General features: G+C 44.6%; 1 protein-coding gene across 6 annotated transcripts in view; it reads right to left on the reverse strand.

Moving 5' to 3' along the window:
* RUNX1 (RUNX family transcription factor 1) overlaps positions 1-13,237 on the reverse strand; it is a 254,069-nt gene that overhangs the window by 212,163 nt on the left and 28,669 nt on the right. The window lies entirely within an intron of this gene.

Genomic DNA, 13,237 nt, shown 5'->3' on the forward strand with positions numbered 1-13,237 from the left:
TATTTTCCAGGTTGGATTAACATGTTGACATTAACTAAAATGTGGAATGGAGCAAATAGCTTAACATGGCTGTGGTTCAATTCCTCACCTGCAAATCATGAGCAGGTGAGTATATATTGCCTCCAAACTTAAAAGTTTTAGTAGTTTATGTTGAGGCGATGTTAGGTAAACCACCCTTATCTCGATATTCTCACTGAGAGTCTATTCTGAGAGTTCACATGGAAACGCATCAAGGAAAAAAAAAAAGGAAACGCATCAAAGGATAATGTGAAGAATGAGGTTCTACGTTAGAATTATTCAGGGAAAGCATTTCAGTCCATGATAGTCGAATATTGTTTGGTGATATTAAGTTGGATTCTGTTTCATCTCTGAAATGCATGTTTTGACTTCAAGTTTTCTTCCCCCAGTTAGACCAGACTAGCAAGGCATTATTATTCCATAAACTACTCAGCAACCTTTAAAAAAATACCCAATACTGTGGATTTGGGGGTAATGATAACACGTCCTGGAAATTTAATCTATTAATTAATTTCCTTTTCATTATCATTTCCATCATAATGTTTGCAATAAGCAGAGTCCCAAAGCACCAACAACTCATGCACTTAGAACATTCCTGCTATACATGTCAATAAAGGCACAGCTTTTGTTTATGAGAAGGTCTTTATTTGGTGGTATCTGAATTTCTCTCTCTTCCCAGCTTCTGGAATACTTCTTCGTAGAGAATGATGTTCAATGAAATTGTTAAATGAATCAATGGGTGAAGGAATGGGTGACTTCACCTTCTCAGACCCTCCCCCATCCCTGACAACTTTTCTTCTGAGAATTCTTCTCTACCTCCCCAGCTCTGAGTCACTGAGACAGCCACTACTGACTCATGAATTGTCGCTTGTGATAAGAATCAATGTCTGGACTAGACTTTACTTCTTATGGGCAAAGACTATGTTCACATACTGAGATTAATACATATCTCGATGGGTTGAAGTAGAAAAGAAGAACCCATTACAAGTTGGGATTGGTCAAAGAAAACAGAGGAATATAGGTGATATAGCTGCACTAGCCAAAGATGTTAGATGAACTTTCAGTGACCTTGATAGTCATTGTCTGGAGAAAAATTCTCTGCTGCTTATCAGATGGAAATCTATCATGTACAAGTGTCATCATTTCAATAGTGAATGGAAGCAGAGAAACATTCATTACCACGAAACAGAAAATAATTTTTGCTGACATCCTTGCCATTTTGTTTTAAAATATGGTGAAATTTTGGGCACCCTCTCTACCCTAACTAGTTTCTTTCCTCAGCTTTTATGTGGGCAAGGTTGTTGTAATTTCTCTGTTCAAATAAAGTCTGTAGAAAGCCACAAAAGGAGATCTGGACCCTAAAGCTTAACGGATTCTGGAAAGCAGCTGGCTTGTAACATGAGTCATTCCAGTCAAGCTTTCTCTTTTGTATGTTTTCATCTGACCTAAAGAGCGGGTTATTGGATGTCTTCTGGCAGGTGCTATGGGATTAAGGAGGTAGCTGGTCAGAAACAAACTTTGAATTAGGGTTTTTTAAAATAGTTCACTAAAGTAAATACGATCGTTAGCTTAATCCCCATATCTAACAGGAGGTTCAAATTTAATAGTGAGGTTAAAAAAACTGGTCGGCATGTGTGTCCATAGGTCTCCGCGCTTTGCCCCAAGAGTTATATTTTAGTGTTAATGATGAAATTTCCAGTACACTCCTATTTATCATAATATAAGCATTCCAAAAGCTCAAATATCTACATTATTTTTCCTTTTTGCAATTTTGAGAGAAAATCAAGTGGAACATTAATGAACTTACAAGGGGAAATTAATTTTTTAAAATTCAGCTTTAAAGGATATTATAAGGTCTAGGGAGATTCAGAACAGATTTCAACACCTGTGATTTTGGGACATAATAAATTAATCAATTTTCACATGATAACTCTCAGGTATTTCTGAAGATGCTTTGAAGAAAGCGAACTTACATGGCAGCTACTTTCAGGGGTGTCAACTCTCTCTTAATACACCTAGTACTCAAATTATTAGGAGCTGGTAATCCACGTGTTACATGCATACAAGATATAGGCTGGAATCTACTTGTGTATGTCATTACCACCATCACAGCACTTGATATCAAAGGGAAAGAACCCATAAGGAGAATTTGGGAAGGAAATGACAGGCGCTTGCTATTAACGAGAGATTAAAGAAGGTGAAAATAAAGTACCTTTTGGTATCTAAAAATTATAAAACCCTAGATTTCAAATCTAAAGACCTAAATCCAAGCTTTGGCCCCCGCCTCATGCAAACTAAGCATGACCTTGGGCAGATCCACTTGCACACCTATACAGGGAGATGAGTAATAATGCTTGCTCTCCCTCACAGGACAGTAAGGGTAAAGGGGGTAGTTCCTGTGAAAACCCTTGACAAACTCTACTGTAAAATATAAATCAGGGGTCAGTGAGCCTTTTCTGTACAGAGCAGACTATAAATATTTTAGGTTTTGTGGATAGGCTCCATCAAAACTACCCAACTCTATTATAGACAGAAAGAGGTTATTGACAGTACATATAAATAAATGGGCATCTGTTCCATTTAAATTTCATTTACAAAATTGGTAGTAGGCCAGAATTGGTCCATGGGCTATCAATTGCTGACCCCTGACGTGAATGATAGTTTTTATCACAACTGCACAATAGATATGTCCATACTATAGCTTGTTTGCAAACATATTATCCCAGTGTGTGCTGATATACACGTCTACATCATTTATCTGCATTAGAAACATCTACCTTTCTTCACGCCACTGAGGGTTGTAAGAAAATGAGATTGCTTTGGAGCTCTACAGGTAGAGATGAATTTTCACACTTTTGTTGCAGAGCAGAGAGCCAGGCTAAGGCAGCACATTTGAGAGTTGGCACTTGCTCATTATAAAGTCTTATCTAGGTAAGACTAATACATTGGCACCTTTAAATATGTGTATGAATATAGTTTCTAATTGGAAGTCAACTGTTTTGTTCATTCTATACTTTTTTCATAAATCTACAAACGGTAAAGAATGGGGACCACAATAAAGGAACAGCTCTGAAAAGCTAAAATGAGAGGTGAAGGCTATTAGACGTGAATTTATTAAAGACCTTCAGCCCTCAAATTGGAGATAGGTTATAATCACAAAAAGAATAAGCAAAGTGAAGCTAGTATCCAGTGATGGTAAAGATTGGGAAAAAAGAGCCAGCTTCATGCATGATGGGTTGAAATGTAAATTGGGGGTGGCTGTTCTGGAGTACAATGTGTCACTATCAAAACTCTTAAAAATATTTGAAGCCTCTGAACCAACATTTCCATTCCTACAAAAGTGTTCTAAGGAAACAATCAGAAATGCACCCAAAGATTATGTTTAGGGATGTTCACTGCAGCGTTCATCATTACAGGCAAACAACAGAAACAATCTAAATTGCCAAAGATCTGAGACTACTAAATAAATGATGGTGTTATGAAAATCTATGCAACAACTAATAGCATTTTAGAAGAATTTTTAATGGCATGGAAATACCCATAATATTTTTTTAAGAAACAAAAGGCAGTTTATAAGACAATACTCCAAAAATGATGTCAACTACAAATATGTTTTAGAAGTATGAAAAAAAGACACCAAAATGTTAACAGGAGACTGAGATAGAGATTATGAATGATGCAAACTTCTTTATACTTTCCTGATTTAAAAAAAATGTCTCCAATAAGCTTTTGAAATAAGAAAGAAAAAAGTAAACATTTAAAAATCAATACCTTGATGCTGAGTGATGCTGAGCATTTGGGGAAGTGATAATTATAATTGGGTGATGGGCATTAAGGAGGGCACGTGATGGAATGAGCACTGGGTGCTATATGCAACTTATGAATCAATCATTAATTTCTACTTTTGAAACTAATGATACACTGTATGTTAGCTAACTCGAATTCTTCTGTATGCTGCGGGGCCCCTCACAGCCCTTGAGATGCTGCATTGCCATGGCTTGTGTGTGTCTCTCTCTGTCCTCAACTATACAGGGAAACCTTCTGCTCAGAGCAAGGTCTACCCACCCTGGGTTTGCTGAGTGCTTCCCCCAGGGTCTGGGAGACACAGTCATCCTGTGGCAGCTGAGGAAAGAAGAGGCTGTACCCAACTCTTGACATGTTTGGGGAAGAAGGAGAGAAAACAGCTCATGGAGTTAAAGTAAGAGCAGGACTCTGAAGCCAACCTGACTGAGATGGTCACCAGCGCTGCCTTCTCTCAGAGAGGAGACCCCAGGATCCTGAGCCCCTTTGCTTTTCGGTTTCTCACCTTTCAGGTGGGGAATCACATGATTCTACACAACTGTGAGGTTGCTGTGGGCACTAAATGAGTTAATAAATGCAAAGTGTTGGGGACAAACACCATGTAAGTGTGTGCTATTATCCTTGCTTTTGTTAGAGGGAAGTCCAGGAAGGATAGTTAGGCATGGTTTTTGTTTTTTTGTTTTTTGGTTCTTAAGGATTTCATTTACTTATTCACAAGAGACACACAGAGAGAGGCAGAGACACAGGCAGAGGGAGACGCAGGCTCCCTGTGGGAAGCCCGATGATGGACTTGATGCCAGGACCCTGGGATCATGACCTGAGCCAAAGGCAGATGCTCAACTGCTGAGCCACCCAGGTGCCCCTGGTTTTTTTGTTTGTTTGTTTGTTTATATTTTATTTATTTATTTATTTATTTGCACGAGAGGCCCTTGAGCATATTTATGAGCTGGGGGGTGGGTGGGGAATGCCTGACAGACAGGTGGACAGTTCTCACAGGCAGGCGGGAGGGAGGGCTTGGGGTAGGCAGGAGGCTCTGTGAGTTGGGTGTGGAGGAAGCAGGTCTGCAGGTGAGGAGGACAGATCTGGCTCCCCAGCAAGGGGGGCAGGTGTCCAAGAAGGACAAGGAGCATCTGGAAGAGCTGTGGTGCAGAATGGACAGGCTGCCTCCAGGCCAAGTAAAAAGAACCTGCAATCCATGACTGCCCAGTTAGGCAACTCTCCTAGCGCACTTCAGGCTTCTAAGTTGAAAGTGGTGAAGGACGGTGGTAGTGAGGTCCCTGGCCAGAAGTGCAGATACTCATAGAATGGAGGGAGATGCTAGAGGGGCAAGAGCATAGCTAAGTGACCCACAGGGTGATTGGGGCAGAGGGGACAAGCTCCTAGACTAGAACCAAAGTGGGGCGAAGAGCAGCCTCCCAGAGGCAGGTGACCAGGAGCAAGGGGGGTGGAAAGGATGGGTAGGTGGAATGCAGGAAGGCCAAGGTCTGCAGGTAACAGACAGACACAGCATCCCAAGTTCTGGTCTGTGCCACGGGAAGCACAACAGACAAGTGTCTGAATCTTCCGACATCCGTCTCTACTCTGCCTTCCACCTGCGGTAAGAACACAGACCTCAGAAACTAAACCTTAGTCAAGGATGTTTAGCCTGACTTGTCCCTCCTGAGTGACCTTTGGTCCAGTTCTCTATTTCATTCTGAGCTCTTGTCCACATTAGGCCAGAGTCATGGCCTCCCTATCTCTCCTGCTACCTTCTGCGGTGAATCCTGCAACCGGTTGACTGATGTGCTGGTGTGCACTTGGACAGATGGGCACTGAGAGGCTAACCCTTTGTGGGAGTCCTGGGGGAGCCTCCATGGTGCCGCCAGCCTCATCACTGCCATCCAAACCTCAAGAGGTAGCTTGCTTGGGTGTCACACATGATGTCAACAGTGTAAACCACGTTTCTCATTTTAACTCATTTTATTATCCATTTTCAGATTCAAATGAATTGTGATGCCTTTTCAGAGTCAATCACCTTTTGAAAGAATCTTTTCTTCCCCACCTCTGAGGATGTTCACTAGAGGTTTATTTCCAAATGAGAAGATCACAAAACAGATCACAAAACCCTTCCATAGTATCTGTTCAGCAAATCCCAGTGTGGATGGGTCATGAGGTAGTCACAGGGATTACTGAGAAAGAGCAATGGAGGGTCTGTTGTTAAATAGGTTTGAGGAATGGAGTTAAACACAAGTAGGAAGTTTTCATTGCTGCAGAACTTCTCAGAGCCTTTAGGGTGCTAATGGGCTCTGTGACACTTCCAGGAGAGGGGATCTTTATGAGCAGCAGAAATATGTCTGCCATAAACATCTCTAGAACCAATGTTCTGGGATCATTCTTGGGAAAAATTCGCTTTAGTGAAGCAAATGAGTGAAGAGATGAGGCATGATCCCAGGAAGGTAAGGGGACTTAGCTGGATCCCCAAAGCTAACTAGCTGCAGAACCGAGATGAAACGCAGAATGACAGTAAGGTGTGCTTCCTTTTGCCATCAAGATTTCCTCCCTGGAAGGAATGTGCACATTTTCAAAGGGACCACTTTGAAGAAGAAATACCCATGTGTACAGGCTGCTCGTTCCAATGTGCCCATTGATTTAAGCTATGAGCAACCTCTTGACTGGATGTGGTGAAGGCAATAGGACATTTTGGGATGTGGCTTCCTTGGGGTGGCTAGGGTGGGGATCAGAAACTCAGAACGCCCTAGGGAAGGGAGCACAGCCAGCAAGAGAAGCACAGAAGAAGAAAGAAGTGAAGAAAACCAAACTATATGCATTTTACGATTTGCCTGTGTTCAAGAAAGGGAGTGGTTGCCACTCCTTCCTCCTCTAGCGCACGGCTCCTTTACCTTAGGACGCAGATCTTCAATTACTTCTGCAGTTGGCATAGGATGGGGGCTGCCTCATAAACCTAATTCCCACATATAACCTTATTTTAATAGAAAACTTTATTTAAGCTCCAAACAACTGACTCATCGGTGCTCTTCTGGAGAGAAGCTGTTTATAAGGAGCTGCGTCCATCCTGCAACGTTTGCTCCAGATTGACCACTTCAGGTGGTAGAAGTAGGTAGAGAGGCCGTAGAAGACAGGGCCATATCTAGCTGCAGATGGAGAGTGATGGGAATATAGTTAACCACACCCAAGGCTTGTGCCAGACAAAGTCACCAAACAGAAGCCAGTGAGCCCAAAAATCCAGCTGTGTCTCCATCCCACTGAGGGGCTCTTTGCAGGTTTCCAGAGCTGTGATCAGGTGACCGGGGCCACGTGAGCAGTTTTGAAGCCCAAATCACCATGCACCAAGTATACTATCATAATCAAATAAAACCTACAACAAAATTAACCTAATATGCACGTGATGATTTCTGTAATTGCTATCGGGCTGTGCAGGGTGGCGTGAAACAGCCCATGCACTGGAGCCAGAAAGCCCAAGGCCTAACTCTGTGCTGTGTTATTAAACAGGTCTCAACCTTGGCTGATCTATTCACCTCTCTGAACCTCAGTTTTGCCATCTCTAAAATGGAAATAGCACCTGCCCTATGGGGTTCTCCTGAGGTTAATGGGCTGTGATGCAAGCACTCTTCTCACCCAGGGCTTGGAGATCGACCTCACTAAGGTAACACGGGCAAGTTTTTCTACGAAGGGGACATGGACCATCTCAATAAAGCAGTCCTAATCTTTCCAGTGTGGTCACCCCAGAACCCATTTTCTGGGGCCAAGAGGGTCCAGGCATAAAGGGGCCAAGACAGGAGCCCTGGGGGACCTCCCAGTGTTTGCCCCAGGCACCCACACATTCTCCTTCATGGCATCCCACAGAAGGGATCTAAGTTAGCAGCCATATCCCAATCTCTGGGCCTTGAAGCCTGTGCATATTTTCCCTGTATGTGTGTATCCCTGTGGCCTTGAGATGGAGAGGGACACAGTGAAGCTCAGGGAGTGCTGAGTGATGGTCAGGAGGACAGGTGATGGGAGGGGACCGAGATATAAATGGAAAGAGAAGAGCAGTGGGAAGCAGTAACAGAGATGGTCTCCCCCTAACTAAGCTAGATTTGCTGTGATGTAGGAGGCCTGAAGAGACAGGGTACCAGCCACCCTTTCCCTGGACCCAGACTTTCCTCAGTTGCTTAGGATGAGAAATACCTTTGGTCGGGGTGAAGACATTCATTCCTCAGTGAAATCTGAGCCTTCAATATGCAAAAGCTTGGGTGTACTGAGGCAGAGGACAGGAATGAAGGACAGATCATTGAGCCAGTGGGGGAGCCTTTAGCCGGTGGGGGAGTCCTGAACCCTGAGCGAGCAAAGGGGCCTGCATGAGGAGGAGTAAGACCTAGAAGTCATCCATTTGCAGAAGGTGACCCCTTGCTGAGGGATCTGGCTTACTTCCATCAGGGTCCAAAGCAGAAGATCTGGCCAGAAAATCTAAGAAGGCACAAGCCAGCCTACAAAGGTGCAAGAGGACAGGATTGAGAATGAAGATGCCCATGTCTAATATTCATGCCATCCGGTGTGGTTTGGGGCAAGTTACTTCACCCCTGTGGCCCAGAAGGTGCTCATCTTTGAAAGAGGCAGGGAATGAGTGGGTCCCTGATGTCTGACTGTGACTCACTCTGGGTCTATATTGGGGGGACCACACAAGCACAGTGGGGTCTGTGTTCTCAATCTTTCTCAGAATTCCGTGTTCTCCAATTTACTTTAATCACAACCAGCTCTCAGGAAAGGATCTTTGAGCTCTTCACACTGGGTACCAATGACCATCAATCCTTCCAGAGAATTAAAGTTTTTGGCTAAAGAATGGAAGACACACATATGCGCACGCACACACACACACACACACACACACAGTGAAACTGTCCACTGGATCTGGGAGGGCTGGTAACTTTGGGGGCAGCATGGACACACCAAGACCCGGGATTTACATGCTGGCAACCAGTTTACACTCACGTAAAGATTAAGATACAGACCCAGTCCTTAAGAGCTTAAACAGGTGAGAGGCCCAGACCCTCTATCTTTGCTCACCTAGGATGCTGCTTCCCTTCTAAAGGAAGCTGTAGGCCCAGACCAGGGTTTGGGGGTGACCCACAAGGCTCAGATATGAAACAGCTATGTTCAGTCAAATGAATCATATGGATAGCATAGCGCATTGTGTCCCTTCCTAAATTCATACGTTGGTGTGTCAACCCCCAGTTCCCAGAATATGGTCTCCATAGGGTCTTTGCAGAGGTAATCAAGTTAAAATGAAGTCATTAGGGTGAGTCCTAATCTGGTATGACATAATTTCCTAGGGAAGGTGGTGTGCAGATGCAGGGAAAAGACAGACATCTGTTAGCCAAGGACAGAAATCTGGAACAGATGCTTCCCTCACAGCCCTGGGAAGGAACCAGCCCTGGTGACACTATACTCTGGACTCCTGGCTTCTAGAACTGGGAGAGAACACGTTTCCATTGTTTGAGTCTCCCAGCCTGTAGCACTTTGCTGTGACAGCCCTAGCAAACTAACACATGTCATGAAAGAAGTTCTCCCTGGCAGGACTGTTGAGTAATTTGATTTTTAGGGTGATCTGATACTGTCCTCATTATTACTCAATGTGGGGGCCAGATAAAGGCACTCTAGACATATGTAAGTCCATGGGTGTATAGCGTGGTAAATGGATGATCCCTTTCTTTAGAGAAGGCACCTCATCCTCTGGGTGGTCTTACCCCACGCTGTGACTCTTGATTTGGCAAGTGGAGCCCAGATTGGATTTCAGCCTCAATCAGTGTTTTCACACAGTGCCCAACCTGCTCAACTGTCTAAAGTGAATCTGCATGAGACCAAGGGTAACTAAGGGACAAAGGCTTATCTCAGTATTTGGGGGCCCTAGGATTCAGCCCAGGGCCAGCTTTCCAAGGACTCTTAGCCAATTTTTGCAGCTTGATTTGCTTTAGCATTTGAAGGGAAGCAAGGAATAATTTCACCAGGACACCTCTAGCTCAAAATCTCCATGGGTCTCCACTGCCTTGGGGATGAAATCCTACTACCTGGCTTAGACTGGCCTGGACTAACCTAGACTGGCTCAACCAGTCCATCATTACCTTCCAACACCATATTCCTCTTTGGTCAAAGTGATCAACTCAACCACGCACTCAGCACCTCCTGCCTCACAGACGCTATTCCCCTTTCCGGGATGACTTTCCTTTGCTCTCTTCTTACTGCTTAAATCTTGACTCTACCTGAGGCCTCTGTAATGCCTCCAGCTACACTGTGACCTGCCAGTCTTCTGAAATGCCACAGTATTACCATGTAGTTTTAGGATGCTACTCAGCTATTCCATGTGCATGTCTTTGGTTCCTAGTGGTCCTGTAACTAATGGGGGCAAAAGCTACATAGTCCTCTTTTGTGTCTACCAGAGGCCCAGTATAAGATTGTCAATGCACAGGGGTGCATGGATGGTGTGGTCGGTGAAGCGTCTGACTCTTGATTTCAGCTCAGGTCATGGTCTCAGGGTTGTGAGAGCCCCAAATTGAGCTCAGGGCAGAGCTTGCTTGAGATTCTCTTTCCCTCTCCCTTTGCCCTTCTCCCCTGCTTTATCTCTCTTAAATAAATCTTCAAAAAATATATTAAAAAAAAAAAAAGATTGTCATGTACAGAGCAAGCTAGCAGCAAACCGATGTAGAACACTGACATTAAGGAAGTCAGATGCACTCAGTGTGTGTTTTCAAAAGCCTTAAAGATTTGGGGAAAATATTGAGGTTATTCACAGTTGGGAAAAATGTCCTGGGATTGCAGTTAGTAAATACAATATAGTTTCTTGAGTCCCTGGGCCTTTGCAAGTCATATGCAATCATATGACACACCCCCACACCCTAGAAAAATGAGTAAGATCCTATTCTCAGCAATCATCCAGGGCAGGAGGCTTGACCACTGCCTGCCAGTCTCTTGCCTGGTTAATCATAAACCCAAACCTGTGGAAGCCAAGGGCATCACCAGAACAAAGGGACAGTCAATGCTGCTTTTTGCATACACGACTCACTGGGAAGCTCATTTGCTCATTTGCTGGCCAACAGCACCAGCTTCCTCCTACATGCATCCAGAATTCTAGCAGAAGACTGCTATCCAGGAAGATGTCATTTTCATGACAAAATAGGGAACTGTGAGCAGATGATGGGCTGTTTGCACAGTCTCAGGCATACCAGGACTTGTCCAGGACACAAGGATTTCCTACTTGCAGAGTTTTCAAACATGGAAAACTTTAAAGCAAGTCAAGGCCCTCCCCTCAAATGATTCAATACTATACATACAGCAAATAACTGAAAAAAGTATTACTCTCTAAAACCTTAAGAGTGGCCCATGGTTTTTAAAAAGAACTGGCATAAATTTGTCTTTCTCTATAAAGAGTTTTTGTCATTTCCTCCCAGACGTACCCTCCAGGAGCTTGGAAACACAGAAGGATCTCTTGGGCATGTGTCATCCCAGGTCTGGCGTTTAACAGCACAGGGATGGATCTTGGGTTGATAGGGCACCGGGTAGAAAACACAGTGGGTTGGTGTTTGGGTTTGGTTTGCCCTCATTGGGAAAGTGGCATCTGAAGATTGAATGAGCCCTAATTTCTGAGGGATGTTCCTGAAGTGCTCTATAGAGAGGGCAAAGCAAGCATGGACTGTGGGGCTCTTTGCAGAGGCCAGAACTGGAGGGGGAAAGTTAAAAACCAAAAGGCTTGCAGAGAATAGGCAGGTCCTTGGCCTTGGTGGCTTGCTTAGTCTCACTGCCTCTTGAGGATGGAGAAGAGGAAGATGCGAATGTCACCTACCAGCACCCAACTTCTTCCTCTCACCTCACGATCCATCTCTGTCTCAGAATGCAGCTGGGACCACGGGCTAGACTGATGTGTGGGTGGAAATCATGATTTAAAAAAAATAAGTAACCCAATTAATTGAGCCTGTGGATGCCTTAAATCATGCCCTTAAAAGAGTGACTCTTTTTTGGACATACAATTTATCTACCACTTTTAAAAGAGCACTTTGTTTCCACGAAGCTCACAGAAGGTTCTGACTCAAGCCTCTGTTGGCCGCCTTTGAAAAGGCTGATGGAGGCCACTCATTCCTCCTCCTGCTACTCCGCTCCACAAAATGGGGATCTGTTTGGTCTCTGACTCATCAGAAAGCTTCCCGAGATCTGGATGGGTGTGGGGAACGAGTCCACCAGTCTACCAGGGAGGGTGAGGCCATCCACTTTCCCTCCAGGTTTGTGGTGGTGGCACCCGGGAAGCCCCTGCAGGGGAGTTTGGGATGCCTGCAGCCATAGTCTTTGCTCAAGAGAAAACCTCATGCATGGCTGAGCCCACCGGGCACTTGGTCCTTTGGTCTGGGGCTATGCTTAGGCAAAGTGGACTTGAACCTGGAGCCAGATGGTCTGAGTTGGAACTTGAGATTTGGGGCACCATCTGTGCCTCAGTTTCCCCATCTGTAAAGTGAGGCTAGTAATAGTATCTAGCATGGAAGGATTGTTTTGGGGATTACATGAGTTATTCTTTGCAAAGTACTCGGAATAATTTCGGGCATGTAGCAAGTGCCATATAAGTGTTTGTGAACTAAGTAACTAAATACATGAGGTGGTCTTAACTTTCCAGGGCTGGATGCTTTTTTTTTTTCTCTATTGGTCAGATTTTTGTTTGCTACTTGTGGAATAAGCAACAATCACAGAAACTCTAAATATAGCAACTCAAAACAGGGCACTGTGGGTATTAGGTATGTTTATGTGCGTAAGCAACATAGAAATACACCGACCCAAAGAGTACTCTCCTCTCCACTCCTCCAAAGCAACTAAGAAATATGCCCTAGAATCAAATGGAAGCAGAAGGCATTGTGCTTGTAAAGACAGGTTGGAGAACACTCTGAGGCCAGAAAATTACAAGTGGAGTTTCCTCCACTTTCCACCTGTGTGTGGACCATGTAAAGGACCCTAGACACCCTGTAGCCAAACACAGAGGCTTGTACTGCCTCACCCCTGCTGAGCCCTGAGACGGGGCTTAGGTGGGAGCAGGAGCTCCGGAAGGCAGGCCCTGCTTGGAGCATCATCCAAGGAGAGAGGAGGAGAAGAAAACACGTTCCTCCCAGTCTCTCCCATTGCGGGTCCTCCTCCTCCTACAGGGCAGAGGTAAGAAGCAGCTCAGTGCCATTTTCTCAGTTTCCCATAAGTGGGAGGCTGGCAAGAGCTCCAGGGGCAGGCAACAATGCCCCCCAACGCACATATCATAGAGAGAGACTTGTGATTATTCTGTAACACTGTCCACCTCCGGATCATAAGCAACTTCCAGGGGGATCGTTGTCTACTCCAAACTGGGCACAGGTTAAAGGGTAGCTGACAGGGAATGTAGATGATAGTAACTTTCCTTGAGGGAGTGCTTGGCTCTGTG

Source organism: Canis lupus, chromosome 30 (assembly GCF_048164855.1).
Source record: "Canis lupus baileyi chromosome 30, mCanLup2.hap1, whole genome shotgun sequence".
Classification (NCBI taxonomy): Eukaryota; Metazoa; Chordata; class Mammalia; order Carnivora; family Canidae; genus Canis; species Canis lupus.